Consider the following 12,500-nt stretch of genomic DNA (forward strand, 5'->3'; position numbering starts at 1 on the left):
GTGTGAGCGAGACAGAGAGTGTGTGAGAGACAGAGAGTGTGTGAGCGAGACAGAGAGCGTGTGAGAGAGACAGAGTGTGTGTGAGCGAGACAGAGAGTGTGTGAGAGAGACAGAGTGTGTGAGAGCGAGACAGAGAGTGTGTGTGTGAGAGACAGAGAGTGTGTGAGAGCGACAGAGAGTGTGTGTGAGAGACAGAGAGTGTGTGTGAGAGACAGAGAGTGTGTGTGAGAGACAGAGAGTGTGTGTGAGAGAGACAGAGAGTGTGTGTGAGAGACAGAGAGTGTGTGTGAGAGACAGAGAGTGTGTGTGAGAGACAGAGAGTGTGTGTGAGAGACAGAGAGTGTGTGTGAGAGACAGAGTGTGTGTGAGAGACAGAGAGTGTGTGTGAGAGAGACAGAGAGTGTGTGTGTGAGACAGAGAGTGTGTGTGAGAGACAGAGAGTGTGTGTGAGAGACAGAGAGTGTGTGTGAGAGACAGAGTGTGTGTGAGAGACAGAGAGTGTGTGTGAGCGAGACAGAGAGTGTGTGTGAGCGAGACAGAGAGTGTGTGAGCGAGACAGAGAGTGTGTGTGAGCGAGACAGAGTGTGTGTGAGAGAGACAGAGAGTGTGTGAGAGACAGAGTGTGTGTGAGAGACAGAGAGTGTGTGTGAGAGACAGAGTGTGTGTGAGAGACAGAGAGTGTGTGTGAGAGACAGAGAGTGTGTGAGAGACAGAGAGTGTGTGTGAGCGAGACAGAGAGTGTGTGAGAGACAGAGAGTGTGTGAGCGACAGAGTGTGTGTGTGAGCGAGACAGAGAGTGTGTGTTAGAGACAGAGAGTGTGTGTGAGAGACAGAGAGTGTGTGAGAGACAGAGAGTGCGTGTGAGCGAGACAGAGAGTGTGTGAGAGACAGAGAGTGTGTGTGAGAGACAGAGAGTGTGAGTGAGACAGAGAGTGTGTGTGGGAGACAGAGTGTGTGAGAGAGACAGAGAGTGTGTGTGAGAGACAGAGTGTGTGAGCAGACAGAGAGTGTGTGTGAGAGGCAGAGAGTGTGTGTGAGAGACAGAGAGTGTGTGTGAGAGACAGAGTGTGTGTGTGAGAGACAGAGTGTGTGTGTGAGAGACAGGGTGTGTGTGTGAGAGACAGAGAGTGTGTGTGAGAGACAGAGAGTGTGTGTGAGAGAGACAGAGAGTGTGTGTGAGAGAGACAGAGAGTGTGTGTGTGAGAGGCAGAGTGTGTGTGTGAGAGACAGAGAGAGTGTGTGAGAGACAGAGAGTGTGTGAGTGCGTGCGAGTGAGTGAATGTGAGTGTGTGTGAGAGTGTGTGAGGGAGTATTCATGTGTGTGTTGATGTGAGTGTGTTAAAGTGAGTGTTTATGAGAGTGAGTGTGTGCGTGAGCAAGTGTGCAAGAGGGAGTGTGTAAAAGTGAGTATGTGTGTAATGTGTGTGAGACTGAGTAAGTGTACAAGAGTGAGTGAGTGCTGGCGGGAGAGTGCAGGAGTGTTAAGTTTCAGTTTATTTACGAGTGTCACAAGTAGGTTTACATTAACACTGCAATGAAGTTACTGTGAGAATCCCCTAGTCGCCACACTCCAGTGCCTATTCGGGTTACACTGAGGGAGAATTTAGCACGGCCAATGCACCCTAACCAGCACATCTTTCAGACTGTGGGAGGAAACCGGAGCACCCGGAGGAAACCCACGCAGACACGGGGAGAACGTGCAGACTCTGCACAGACAGTGACCCAAGCCGGGAATCGAACCCGGGTCCCTGGCGCTGTGAGGCAGCAGTGCTAACCACCGGTGATAAGGGGGAGAGTTAACAGAAAGCAGCTGGTGAGAATATACTGGCCGGTTTTAATTTAATCCAAATTAATGAATTAGAAACTTTTAACCTAAGGAATTGACATCCGAGGATTTCAGTTTAAAATCCCATTGAAGCTCCGTGTCTCATAATGGGATGTTTTTGTCTGTATTTAGTAATTAGTGACTTCATATCTCACAGCGAGATAAATAAAACTTTTTTCCAATTGATAGGGACAGCTCAATGGACAAAACTGGTGTGAGAAAGGGGCAAATCCTTTGAAAATGGAGGCAGAGAGGAGGCTTTGTTCAACTCCCATTCTTTCCCTGTCTTCAGCAGGCTGGGCAGGAAGTGTGAGCAGAGAGGGGGGGATAGACAGACACACACTGACACAATCCCCCCAATCCACTCACTCACACATCCCCATTCCCCCTCCACTCGCTGGGTTGTGGGGAGCGGCTGCAAGGATTTTCAGGGCTGCTGTGGGGGGGTCAGGGGGTGTTTGAAATGGACGAACACGACCTACAGGGGAAAAGAAATAAAGTTTGAAACTAAACTAAAGAAACTAAAGGCAGGAACTTGCAGAATCCATTGCCGGCCTGCATTAACATATCAAGAGTCAGTCTGACATTGCCACAAACTCCTCTGGGGTGAGAGGGGGAGGGGGGGTGAATTAGCATCTCAATAGAGAGACAGACATTGCAGACATGTCAGAGACTTCGGGTGGGGTTTGCATCCAGCACACTCAGGATAAATGTGAATCTGAGAGCCTTCAGTCTCCACACCAATAATCCCCCTGCACTGAAAACATTCCCACTCTGATTCAGTGTGTGTGTGTGTCAGTGTGTGTGTCAATCTGCGTTTTTACCTGTGCTTTGCTTGTGTGGACATGATGCTGAATGGACTTGAATGGAAATGCTGGACTCCTCGCTGTGATATGTTGTGTGTCTTATTGTTCAAATGGCCGTGTCTCTTTTTCTCTCTTTAACCAATTTTTATCTCTTTTTCTCCTGAGGAATTTTGAAAACTGGGGATGTGTCGAGGATCCAAAGGACGGGAATGTTTGTGACCAGGATGAGGGAGAGGAGCTTCTTCCAGAGGGAGGGCTGACTGAGGCCTGTTGCTCAGGCTTCACCCTGAGTGAGTTGTGTCTGTTTATTAACCTGATCCAGATTTAATGTTTCATATCAGAGGGAGCGAGATCTGAATGAGAGTGGAATAGAGAGAGAGAGAGAAACACACAGGGAGGGAACTGTCTCATAGAATCATAGAAACCCTACAGTACAGAAAGAGGCCATTCGGCCCATCGAGTCTGCACCGACCACATATCCCTACATATTTACCACTAATCCCTCTAACCTAGGCATCTCAGGACACTAAGGGCAATGTTTAGCATGGCCAATCAACCTAACCCGCACATCTTTGGACTGTGGGAGGAAACCGGAGCACCCGGAGGAAACCCATGCAGACACGAGGAGAATGTGCAAACTCCACACAGACAGTGACCCAAGCCGGGAATCGAACCCAGGTCCCTGGAGCTGTGAAGCAGCAGTGCTAACCACTGTGCTACCGTGCCACCCTAACTCTTTAGTCTCTGCTTTACAACTGACTTGTTGTGTTTGGGTGTTACTGAGAGATTGTGTAACTGAGAGGAGATCCTGGGTTTTTGCTGTGCTATTTAATTTAAATATTTTCTTGTATTTTAATTATTTTCTCTCTCTTTCCCCAAGAATTAATGTTTAGATTTTACTGAGAGATTGTGTAACTGAGAAGGGGGAATCCTGGCCTCTTGTGCTATTTAATTTAAAGAAAGTAGCCACATGTGAAGTGGAAACACCTTCCCTCAGCTTGTTACACACTGACCTTTCCACAACCCCAACATGTTTACAAACACTCGCTGCAGTTTCTGCAAACTTTGTATCAAACTGCCTCCCATTCTGCTCAATACTGACCCCCTCTCAACCTGGCACTGAACTAGTGTCTGAATTGAGACAGAGACACACAGACAGAGTTTTTAAAGTTGAAAGTTTTGAAGTTTATATATTAGTGTCATAAGTAAGGCTTACATTAACACTGCAATGAAGTTACTGAGAGAGACAGAGAGAGGCAGAGACACACAGACAGAGACATAGATAAAGAGACAGAAAGAGACAGAGAGATAAAGAGACAGAGAGGATGTTTAAAGTTTTAAAGTGTGTTTATTCCTGTCACAAGTCAGGCTCACATTAACGCTGCAGTTACTGAGAGAGACAGAAAGAGAGAGTTTTTAAAGTTGAAAGATTTAAAGTTTATTTATTAGTGTCACAAGGCTTACATTAACACTGCAATGAAGTTAGTGAGAAAGACAGAGATAGAGGGAGCATCCAGAGTGGGTTCAGTAACACATTTATTTATCAGATATCTCTCTCTGTGACTCTTTAGCGATGAGATATTCAGCCAGGATGGTTTCACTGACCCTCTTCAGCAGGCAGATATTCCCAAATCCAGCCTAGGTCTCAGACACACACACACACCACTCACACATTCCCTCTGCTCTGTCCAAGGGAATATTTTAATCCAGGAATTTCTATTTTATATTTACAGGGTGAGGGGGGGAGAAACTCAACTCAAAAATCCTGCAGTCTCTCCAAGCTGCTTTTAAATTTCAATTCAAACCCTGGGCCACATGGGAAGCTGCAGAGATTGGGAAACTTACCAAACCCAGTTTGTGTGTGTGAGTGTCTGCAGCTTTTGTGTCTTTGAACTTGCGAGGGTGCCAGGGAGAGAATGTCACTGTCTTTTATTGGTAGGGGGATTGAATTTAGGAGTCGTAGCGTTATGTTGCAACTGTACACAACTCTGGTGCGGCCGCACTTGGAGTACTGTGTGCAGTTCTGGTCCCCACATTACAGGAAGGATGTGGAGGCTTTGGAGAGGGTGCAGAGGAGGTTTACCAGGATGTTGCCTGGTATGGAGGGGAGATCCTATGAGGAGAGGCTGAGGGATTTGGGATTGTTTTCGCTGGAAAGGCGGCGGCTAAGAGGGGATCTTATTGAAACATATAAGATGATTAGAGGTTTAGATAGGGTGGATAGTGATAGCCTTTTTCCTCTGATGGAGAAATCCAGCACGAGGGGGCATGGCTTTAAATTGAGGGGGGGTAGTTATAGAACCGATGTCAGGGGTAGGTTCTTTACCCAGAGGGTGGTGAGGGATTGGAATGCCCTGCCAGCATCAGTAGTAAATGCGCCTAGTTTGGGGGCGTTTAAGAGATCCGTAGATAGGTTCATGGACGAAAAGAAATTGGTTTAGGTTGGAGGGTCACAGTTTTTTTTTGTTTTTTTTAACTGGTCGGTGCAACATCGTGGGCCGAAGGGCCTGTTCTGCGCTGTAATGTTCTATGTTCTATGTTCACCTCTCTCTCTGCCTCTCTGTATAAAAAAAATCACCAAATTAAACCACACTCAATCATGCGACCATACACAATTAATTATCAAATATCTGTCTCTCTCGCTTTATCTCTATCTCTCCCCGTCTCTCTCTCTCCCTGTTCTCTCTCTCCCTGTCTCTTCTCGAGCAGAAACAGGTGGAGACAGAGAGGCAGGGAGAGAGAGGAAGAGGGAGGGATGGAAACAGCTGGAGTTGTGGGTTAGATGCAGGGGGAGAGACACAGGCTGTTAGAGGGAGGGGGGGGTTTCAGTGAGGGACAGGGTCTCCAGTTTAATTCTGAGGGTCCTGAGAGAGGGATTTCACTGTCTCAGCCCCTCTCTGGCTCCCTCACTCTGTATAAACAATTCCCAAATTTAAAAAACGCTCAACACGGCAGACTGCACTTTGTGGGATCTTGCTGTGCACCACAGGGATTTTAGTTTTAAAAAGGGTTACTTTTAAGAGGGAGTTCCAGCCTTTCTGGAGATTTGGGATGATGCAGACACACACACACAGGGTAGTGAGTGGGGAAGGGGGGTCACAGCAGGCGAGAGAGTGGGGGGGAGGGGGGAGGACTGTGTCCCATCTGATTCAGGTTCACATGGCTGCTGCTGCTGCTGTGGGATCTTGCTGTGCACACACTGGGCCTGTGGCCTTTGCCTGCACTGCAACAACGACCACACTTTATTAAACTAAATCTGGCTCAGGGACCGCAAAGTGGGTTCAAGGAAAAAGCTTGAAAAGAGGTCGGGTAAATTCAAGCACTTTAATCGCCAAGGCACCGTAGGCTCTGGAGCAAGTGCTGGGGAATGGGAGGAGGATAGATTGGGATTTGATGGCCAGCATGGAGCTGGTGGGCCGAAGGGCCTGTTTCTGTGCTGTGTGACTCCAGATTCTTTTCTCTCTCTCTTTTCCCAGGAATTTCTATTTGGATGGGGGGGGGGGGGGGGGGGTGGGTATAGAATTTCCCTGTCTCTGTCTCTCCAGTGTTCTTACCAATCCCAGCACCCCTCCCCTCTCTCTCTCCCCAGACATTCCTGTCTATATTTCATCTTTCAATAAAATGTTTAAGAAAACACCAATGTGAATTGTTGTCAATTTAATTTGGGAAGAGAGAGAGAGAGAGGAGTGGATCCCATTTCCCACACACTCTCCTGCAGTCCTCACCCACAACATTTATTTAATCTGGCCCTCACCAGGTTGTGTGTGTGGGATCTTGCTGTGCACACAGGTGGGTCTGGCTCCCTATTCCTCGCACTGTGACCGTGAGCAGAACTTTAAACAGGAAAGATTGAGGGGAAGGAGAAGGGTTGGGGAGGCGGAGGAGGCAGAGAGAGAGATAGAGAAATGGAGGGAGAGCTAAACAGAGAGGGTGTGGGGGTGTGTGAGAGGGTCTCAGGAGGGGCAGGGGGAAAGAGACACAGAGTCTGGGGGTGTCCTCCTCCATCGTGGGACTGGCAGTGGGATCTTGCTGTGCAGAATTACCTTCATTGTCATTTGAATCATTCATTCATTGACTAAGAGAGGGTGGGGGTGTGATTGTGGGATTATAAATATTGTTACCACTCTGAGGTGATGTTTCCCTCTGCGCTATTTTGTAACCCCCCAAAGGGATACACCTCGCCTCGTAATCTTAAGTAAGTGTGTGTGAGACAGGAGGAAGCTACTGGTTTTAGACAGATGTGCAGAAGGAGGCCATTCGGCCCATCTAGTCTGTACCGACCACAATCCCAACCAGGCCCTATTCCCATGACCCCACACTTTTAACCTGCTAATCCCCCTGACACTGGGGTCAATTTAACACGGCCAATCCACCCAACCCGCACAGCTTTGTGCTGTGGGAGGAATTGGTAAATTAAAGCAGGATCTGACACTCTCTGTATCAGGAACAACTAACAGGTCTTTAATTTAGACTGGGTGACAACCTTATTAAAACAATGAACAAACTGAATAAACTCCCCAGTAGAATGCTGTTCCAATGACAAGACTCACTCAGGAATAATGAAATAAATCATTACAGAATAGAGTCACCCTCAAATAATATAATACCAGGCGTCTGTTGGAAGTGTGAACTTTCTTCTGCTGCTTGGGTCTGGAATACTTTCTGAGTTGGTTTCTGCTTCTATTTAGATGGTGATGTGATGAAGCTGTATATATTACTGCAGGATTCAGTGTCAGACTCTCCCTCCTTCAATCTAAAGAGGCAGCAAGGTCGCTCCCTCCCCGTTATTTCCCCCTGTCCCGGGTTTAAATACCCAGAATTTCCTCACAGTATTCCTGCAATTTGAGTGGCTTGAGGCTGTCACCAACGCTCCAATTTGAATGCAATTGGTTGTGTGTGTTTGAGAGCTTGTTTTAAAATCATTCACCCAATTCAAAGCCTGTTTTGCTCTGCTGGGACTCTGGCTGCTGCTTTGGACACAAATGTTGTAAAGTTGTCTTCTGCAGTTTAAAATCCCCAGCACAAAGACACAGGCTTTCTAAAGACACAACCATGGATGGTTTGTTTTGGTTTTCTCAGCATTTCTTTTCAATATTTACATTTGTCAAACACCACATTTTTAACCTTATATATGCAACTTCATAACAATATTGGACAGGGAGAGAGAGAGTGGGAGAGACAGAGAGACAGTCACACAAAGAGAGAGGGAGAGAGAGACAGAGAGAGAGAGAAAGTCACATGGAGTAATGAGGATGGGGCCTGGATGTGAATGTGGTCGGTGTAGACCTGATGGGCCGAATGGCCTCCTTCTGTACTGTCGGATTCTATTATTCTGTAATGGGGGCTGCGTGCGGTGTGAGGGGAGGGTGGAAGGGGACAGGGGGTGGGGGCAGCACTGGTTCCCTTTTCCCCCCCCTCCCTCCTCCCAGGCCCTGTCCGGGAGGTTTCGGGGCTGGAGGGGATTGTTCTGGTGAACTGTCCGGGGCCTGGGGAACCTGTTCTTTGTCCAGGATGTATAATGCAGCCTCTGTGACCAGGCCTCAATCCCAGGCCTAACCTCAGGAAGGCTTTTGCATTTTGCTCCTTTTCCAAACAGTGCCTGTGTTTAAATCGATGGGACTCGACGGTCAAATAAAACCTGCAGCAGACACTTTAATACAAAGAACAGCACAGCACAGGAACAGGTCCTTTGGCCCTCCAAGCCTGCGCCGATCATGTTTCCCTATCGAGACCAATGGCCTGTATCCCTCTATACCCCGTTTGTTCATGTGTCTATCCAGATAAATCTTAAATGTCACTAATGTATCTGCCTCAACCACCTCACTTGGCAGCGCATTCCAGGCCCCCACCACCCTCTGTGTAAAAACCTTCCCCGCACATCTCCACTCAACCTTTCCCCCTTATCTTGAACTTGTTCCCCTTGTAATTATCATTTCTGTCCTGGGAAAAAGCTCCCAACTGTTCATCCTCGCCACACCCCTCATAATTTTATAAACTTCCAGCTGGTCGTCCCTCAGCCTCCGTCTTTCCAGGGAGAACAATCCCAGTTTATTCAATCACTCCTCACAGCCAATACCCTCCATACCAGGCAACATCCTGGTCAACCCTTTCATTGGATTTGGGATGTGATTGTGTGTTTTCCTGCTATATCTCTTTCTCTTCAATCTTTCTCCCGTGATTGAGAGTTATCAGGGAGGGAGAGAGAGAGAGAAAGGGATGGTAACAGAGAGAGAGAGAGAGAGAAAGGGATGGTAACAGAGAGAGAGAGAGAGAGAGCAAAGGCAGAGGGGCAGGGAGAGGAGAGAGATTGGAGGGGAGTGGGTTAGCGGGTGGGGGTGGGGGAGCCTCCGCTGTGCACTCTCAGCCCAGCCAGCTCCCCAGTCTCTGGTTAGGTGCATTAACCCACTCTGGCGCATTAACAGGCGCCAGAGTGTGGCGACTAGGAGAATTTCACAGTAACTTCATTGCAGTGTTAATGTAAGCCTTAGTTGTGACTAAGAAATAAACTTTACTTTATACTTTACTCTGAGATAAAGACCCTCACTCACAGCCTCCCAGAAGGTGGGATTTATAAACAGCGACTGTGTAACTGAGGCTGAATCTGTGCTGTTGTGTTTGAAAATATATTTTCCTCATATTTGATGTGTTGTAAAGATATTGGAATGTGGCTGCTACCACATTGCAGTGAGAGAGAGATGTAGCTTTGCAGAAGGAGCTTCCCTCCCCATTTCCCCATGGAAATCACTGAGAAATAGCAGACGTGGCCCACAACACGTCATTATTTGAAACGGTCAGACAGAAACTTATCAGAGAGAGCATTTTAATCCCCATTCATCCCCAGATGGAGAAACAGAGCAGAGATCAGGACAGATTATCCAGAGTAGGAGAGACCGGGGCAGAGATGGGGTATTGGATATATATATATAGATCTGGGGGGAAAGAAAAAGAGACACAGAGGGGGCTGGACAGGTTCAGAGATAGAGGCAGAGAAACGGGCAGAGAGAAAGAAACAGCGAGAGACAGAGGGAATGGGAGAGAGAGGTGTGACTGTGCTCGGAGTGGAAGGTTCCCTGTTCATATCGAATGTACAAACAGCCCCAATCCTGGAGTGACTCATTATTTTTATTTGGGGTGGGGGAGAGATGGAGGGGGGGGGGGAGCGAGGGAGAGAGAGGAAGAAGTGTGGTTCCCTCATTGCCCACTCACTTTAGCCCAATCCTCACTTAAAATATCACTTTGTATCTGGCCCTGCTCAGACTGTGTGTGGGATCTTGCTGTGCCCTCCTCCCCACCCCATATTCTCTGCACTGTGACAGCGCCCCACACTTTAAACATGAAAAGATGGAGAGGAAGGAGGGTGGGGTAGAGAGAGAGGAACAGAGAATGGGTGGGGAGTGTCGGGGGCTCAGTGGAGGGGGGTAGGGGGATAGAGACAGAGGCTCTGGGGGTGGAGGGGGAGGTGGGTGTCCTCCTGCAGTGTGGGACTCCCTGTGGATCCTGATTGCAGCATTCCCAGTCTCTCTCTCTCCCTTTCACTGTGAAGCACTCGGGAGGGAGAGGGAGCTGAAATTCAAATTCCTGAGCCTGGGGGAAAGGCTTGTTCTCAATCCCACAGTCCTGCTTGTGTTTTTAGACAGGGCGCTGGGATTTGTGGGTGTGGATGGAGAAGATTGTTCTGTTTAACTGGGGGGTGGGAGAGAGGGGGGTTTGTTCTTTCTACCTGAGGAATAATGCAGCCTCTGTGACGAGACCGCACTTCATGGCCTAAATCTCAGCAGCACTTTTGCATTCGCTTAATTCCCCAACAGGGTTTAAGTGGCTGAATTCAATGGTTCAATAAAATGTGAAGCAGCCGCTTCAGGGTGGGATTGTGGATTTTCCTGCCCGACTTGCCCCCTCTCATTTCCCTTTTGATTGTGAGTTTTATTTTAAACGGTCAGACAGAAACTTAGAGAGAGCATTTCAATCCAGATTCACCTCGAGGTAGAGAAACAGAGCAGAGATCAGGACAGGTTATCCAGAGACGGGGTATTGGACAGATATAGATCTGGGGGAAGTGTGTAGGAGACGGAGAGGGAGAAACAGAGGGGGGGGGCGGGGGGGGGGGAGAGGTGACTGATAGAAGTGGGAACTTCATTGGGGCCTCCTGTGTTTATTCACTGGCCTGTCTCTGGAGTAAAGCCCCCAGAATGCTTTGATGTGTTTAATAAATTCAATATCGGGACAGTCAGGAGGCAGTTGGAAGTTCATTGCATTTGAAACGTGTTCCCATTTTGTCAGGGTTTAATAATGAGGAGGTGAAAATGAATGTTTCCCCCACCCCCCCCAGTGAGATTGTGAATTTCAGCAAGTCCTGGGATCTTGCTGTGCCTTTTATTGTTTTTAATCAGCTTTTGTTTTGTGTTTAATCAAATTTCACTTTATTTTCTCTTTCTCTCTTCCAAGGAGAATTCCTTTGGAAACTTTGGCGATGCAGAGAGCGAATAGTTTTGCCGTGAGGAATCCTCGGACAAGAGCTATAACCAGAGAGAAAAATATTAATAAAAGTCCCCGTGTCTTTGTCGTTCATTTTTATACACAGATAGACTGGTGGGGCTTTTACACTGAGGGTTAGTGGTCTGTGTGTCAGGGGGAGGGGGTATTCCCAGTGATCCCTGCTCCAATGTAATCCCACAGATTTCAATCCCTCTCCCTGAAGCTCTGTCTGTGCAACTCCCCCATCCTCAGAACTGTTTCTCCACATCTTTCCAATCCCTGTCTCTCCTCATCCTTTATACCTCAGCCTCTCACAATGGCAGCATCTTTCCCCTGTCTTTCACTCTCTCTGAAACGTTGTCACTCTGTCTTGCCAAAGCCCCACTTTCTACTTATCTCCACATCTCACTTTGTATCTCAGCCTCTCTGGACATCTCCCTCTCTCTCTTTGTGGATCATTTTATCTCAATCACAGCAGCCTCCTCTCCGTCTCTCTCTCTATCTCTGCTCCCCCCTCTGTCTATCTCTGCTCCCTCTCTGTGACTCATTCTGTCTGAAGTACAGCAGCATTCTCTCTCACTCCCCATCTCTATATCTTTTCACAATAACTTCATTGCAGTGTTAATGTAAGCCTACTTGTGATTAACAAATAAAATTTTAACTTTAACTCTACTTTTGTCTCTTATCTCTCTCTCTATCGCTTCCCTCTCTCTATCTGCTTCCCCCTCTCTCTGATCTCTGCTTCCCCCTCTGTGAATCAGTCTGAATTACAGTCGCATCCTCCCCATCTCCATCTCTCTGATCTCTGCTTCCCCCTCTCTGTGAATCATTCTGTCTGAATTACAGCAGCATTCTCTCTATCTCCATCTCTATATCTCTGCTTCTCTGTCTCTTATATCTCTCTCTCTGCTCTCTCGTGGGGGACGGGCCAGATCACGGGTTTGCTGTTCACAAGCAGCAAAGGCCCAGGAACGCAGAGGGAGGGAATCAGGGGCAATTCAGAGGGATCCAGCACTGCTGAAAGGGGGGAGTGTGTAATACAGGGGCTTGTTCAGAGCCGGGGCTATTAGACAGAGAGGGAAGGGGCCGGTGGGGGAGGCTGTTGTACAAGAGCGGGAAAAATTATAACACAGGCTGACCAGAGTCAGGGGTTATCAGAGAAAGGGGGCAATGGAGGAGGGGAGGGGGAATCAGACAGGGGGTCTGTTGTACAGGATGGGGGTGGGGGATGTTATAACACAGGCTGCTCAGTGTCAAGGGAATTAGTCATTTGAACGTTAATGTTTAAAATGGGCAGAGTTTCCACATCCAACTCCACCAGGAGCTGTTTACAGGGGGGTGGTGGACGGGGATGGACGCGCGGAGGGGGGGGGGGTACTAATTAGAAAGGGGGG

Source organism: Mustelus asterias, unplaced genomic scaffold (genome assembly GCF_964213995.1).
Source record: "Mustelus asterias unplaced genomic scaffold, sMusAst1.hap1.1 HAP1_SCAFFOLD_2158, whole genome shotgun sequence".
Taxonomy (NCBI): Eukaryota; Metazoa; Chordata; class Chondrichthyes; order Carcharhiniformes; family Triakidae; genus Mustelus; species Mustelus asterias.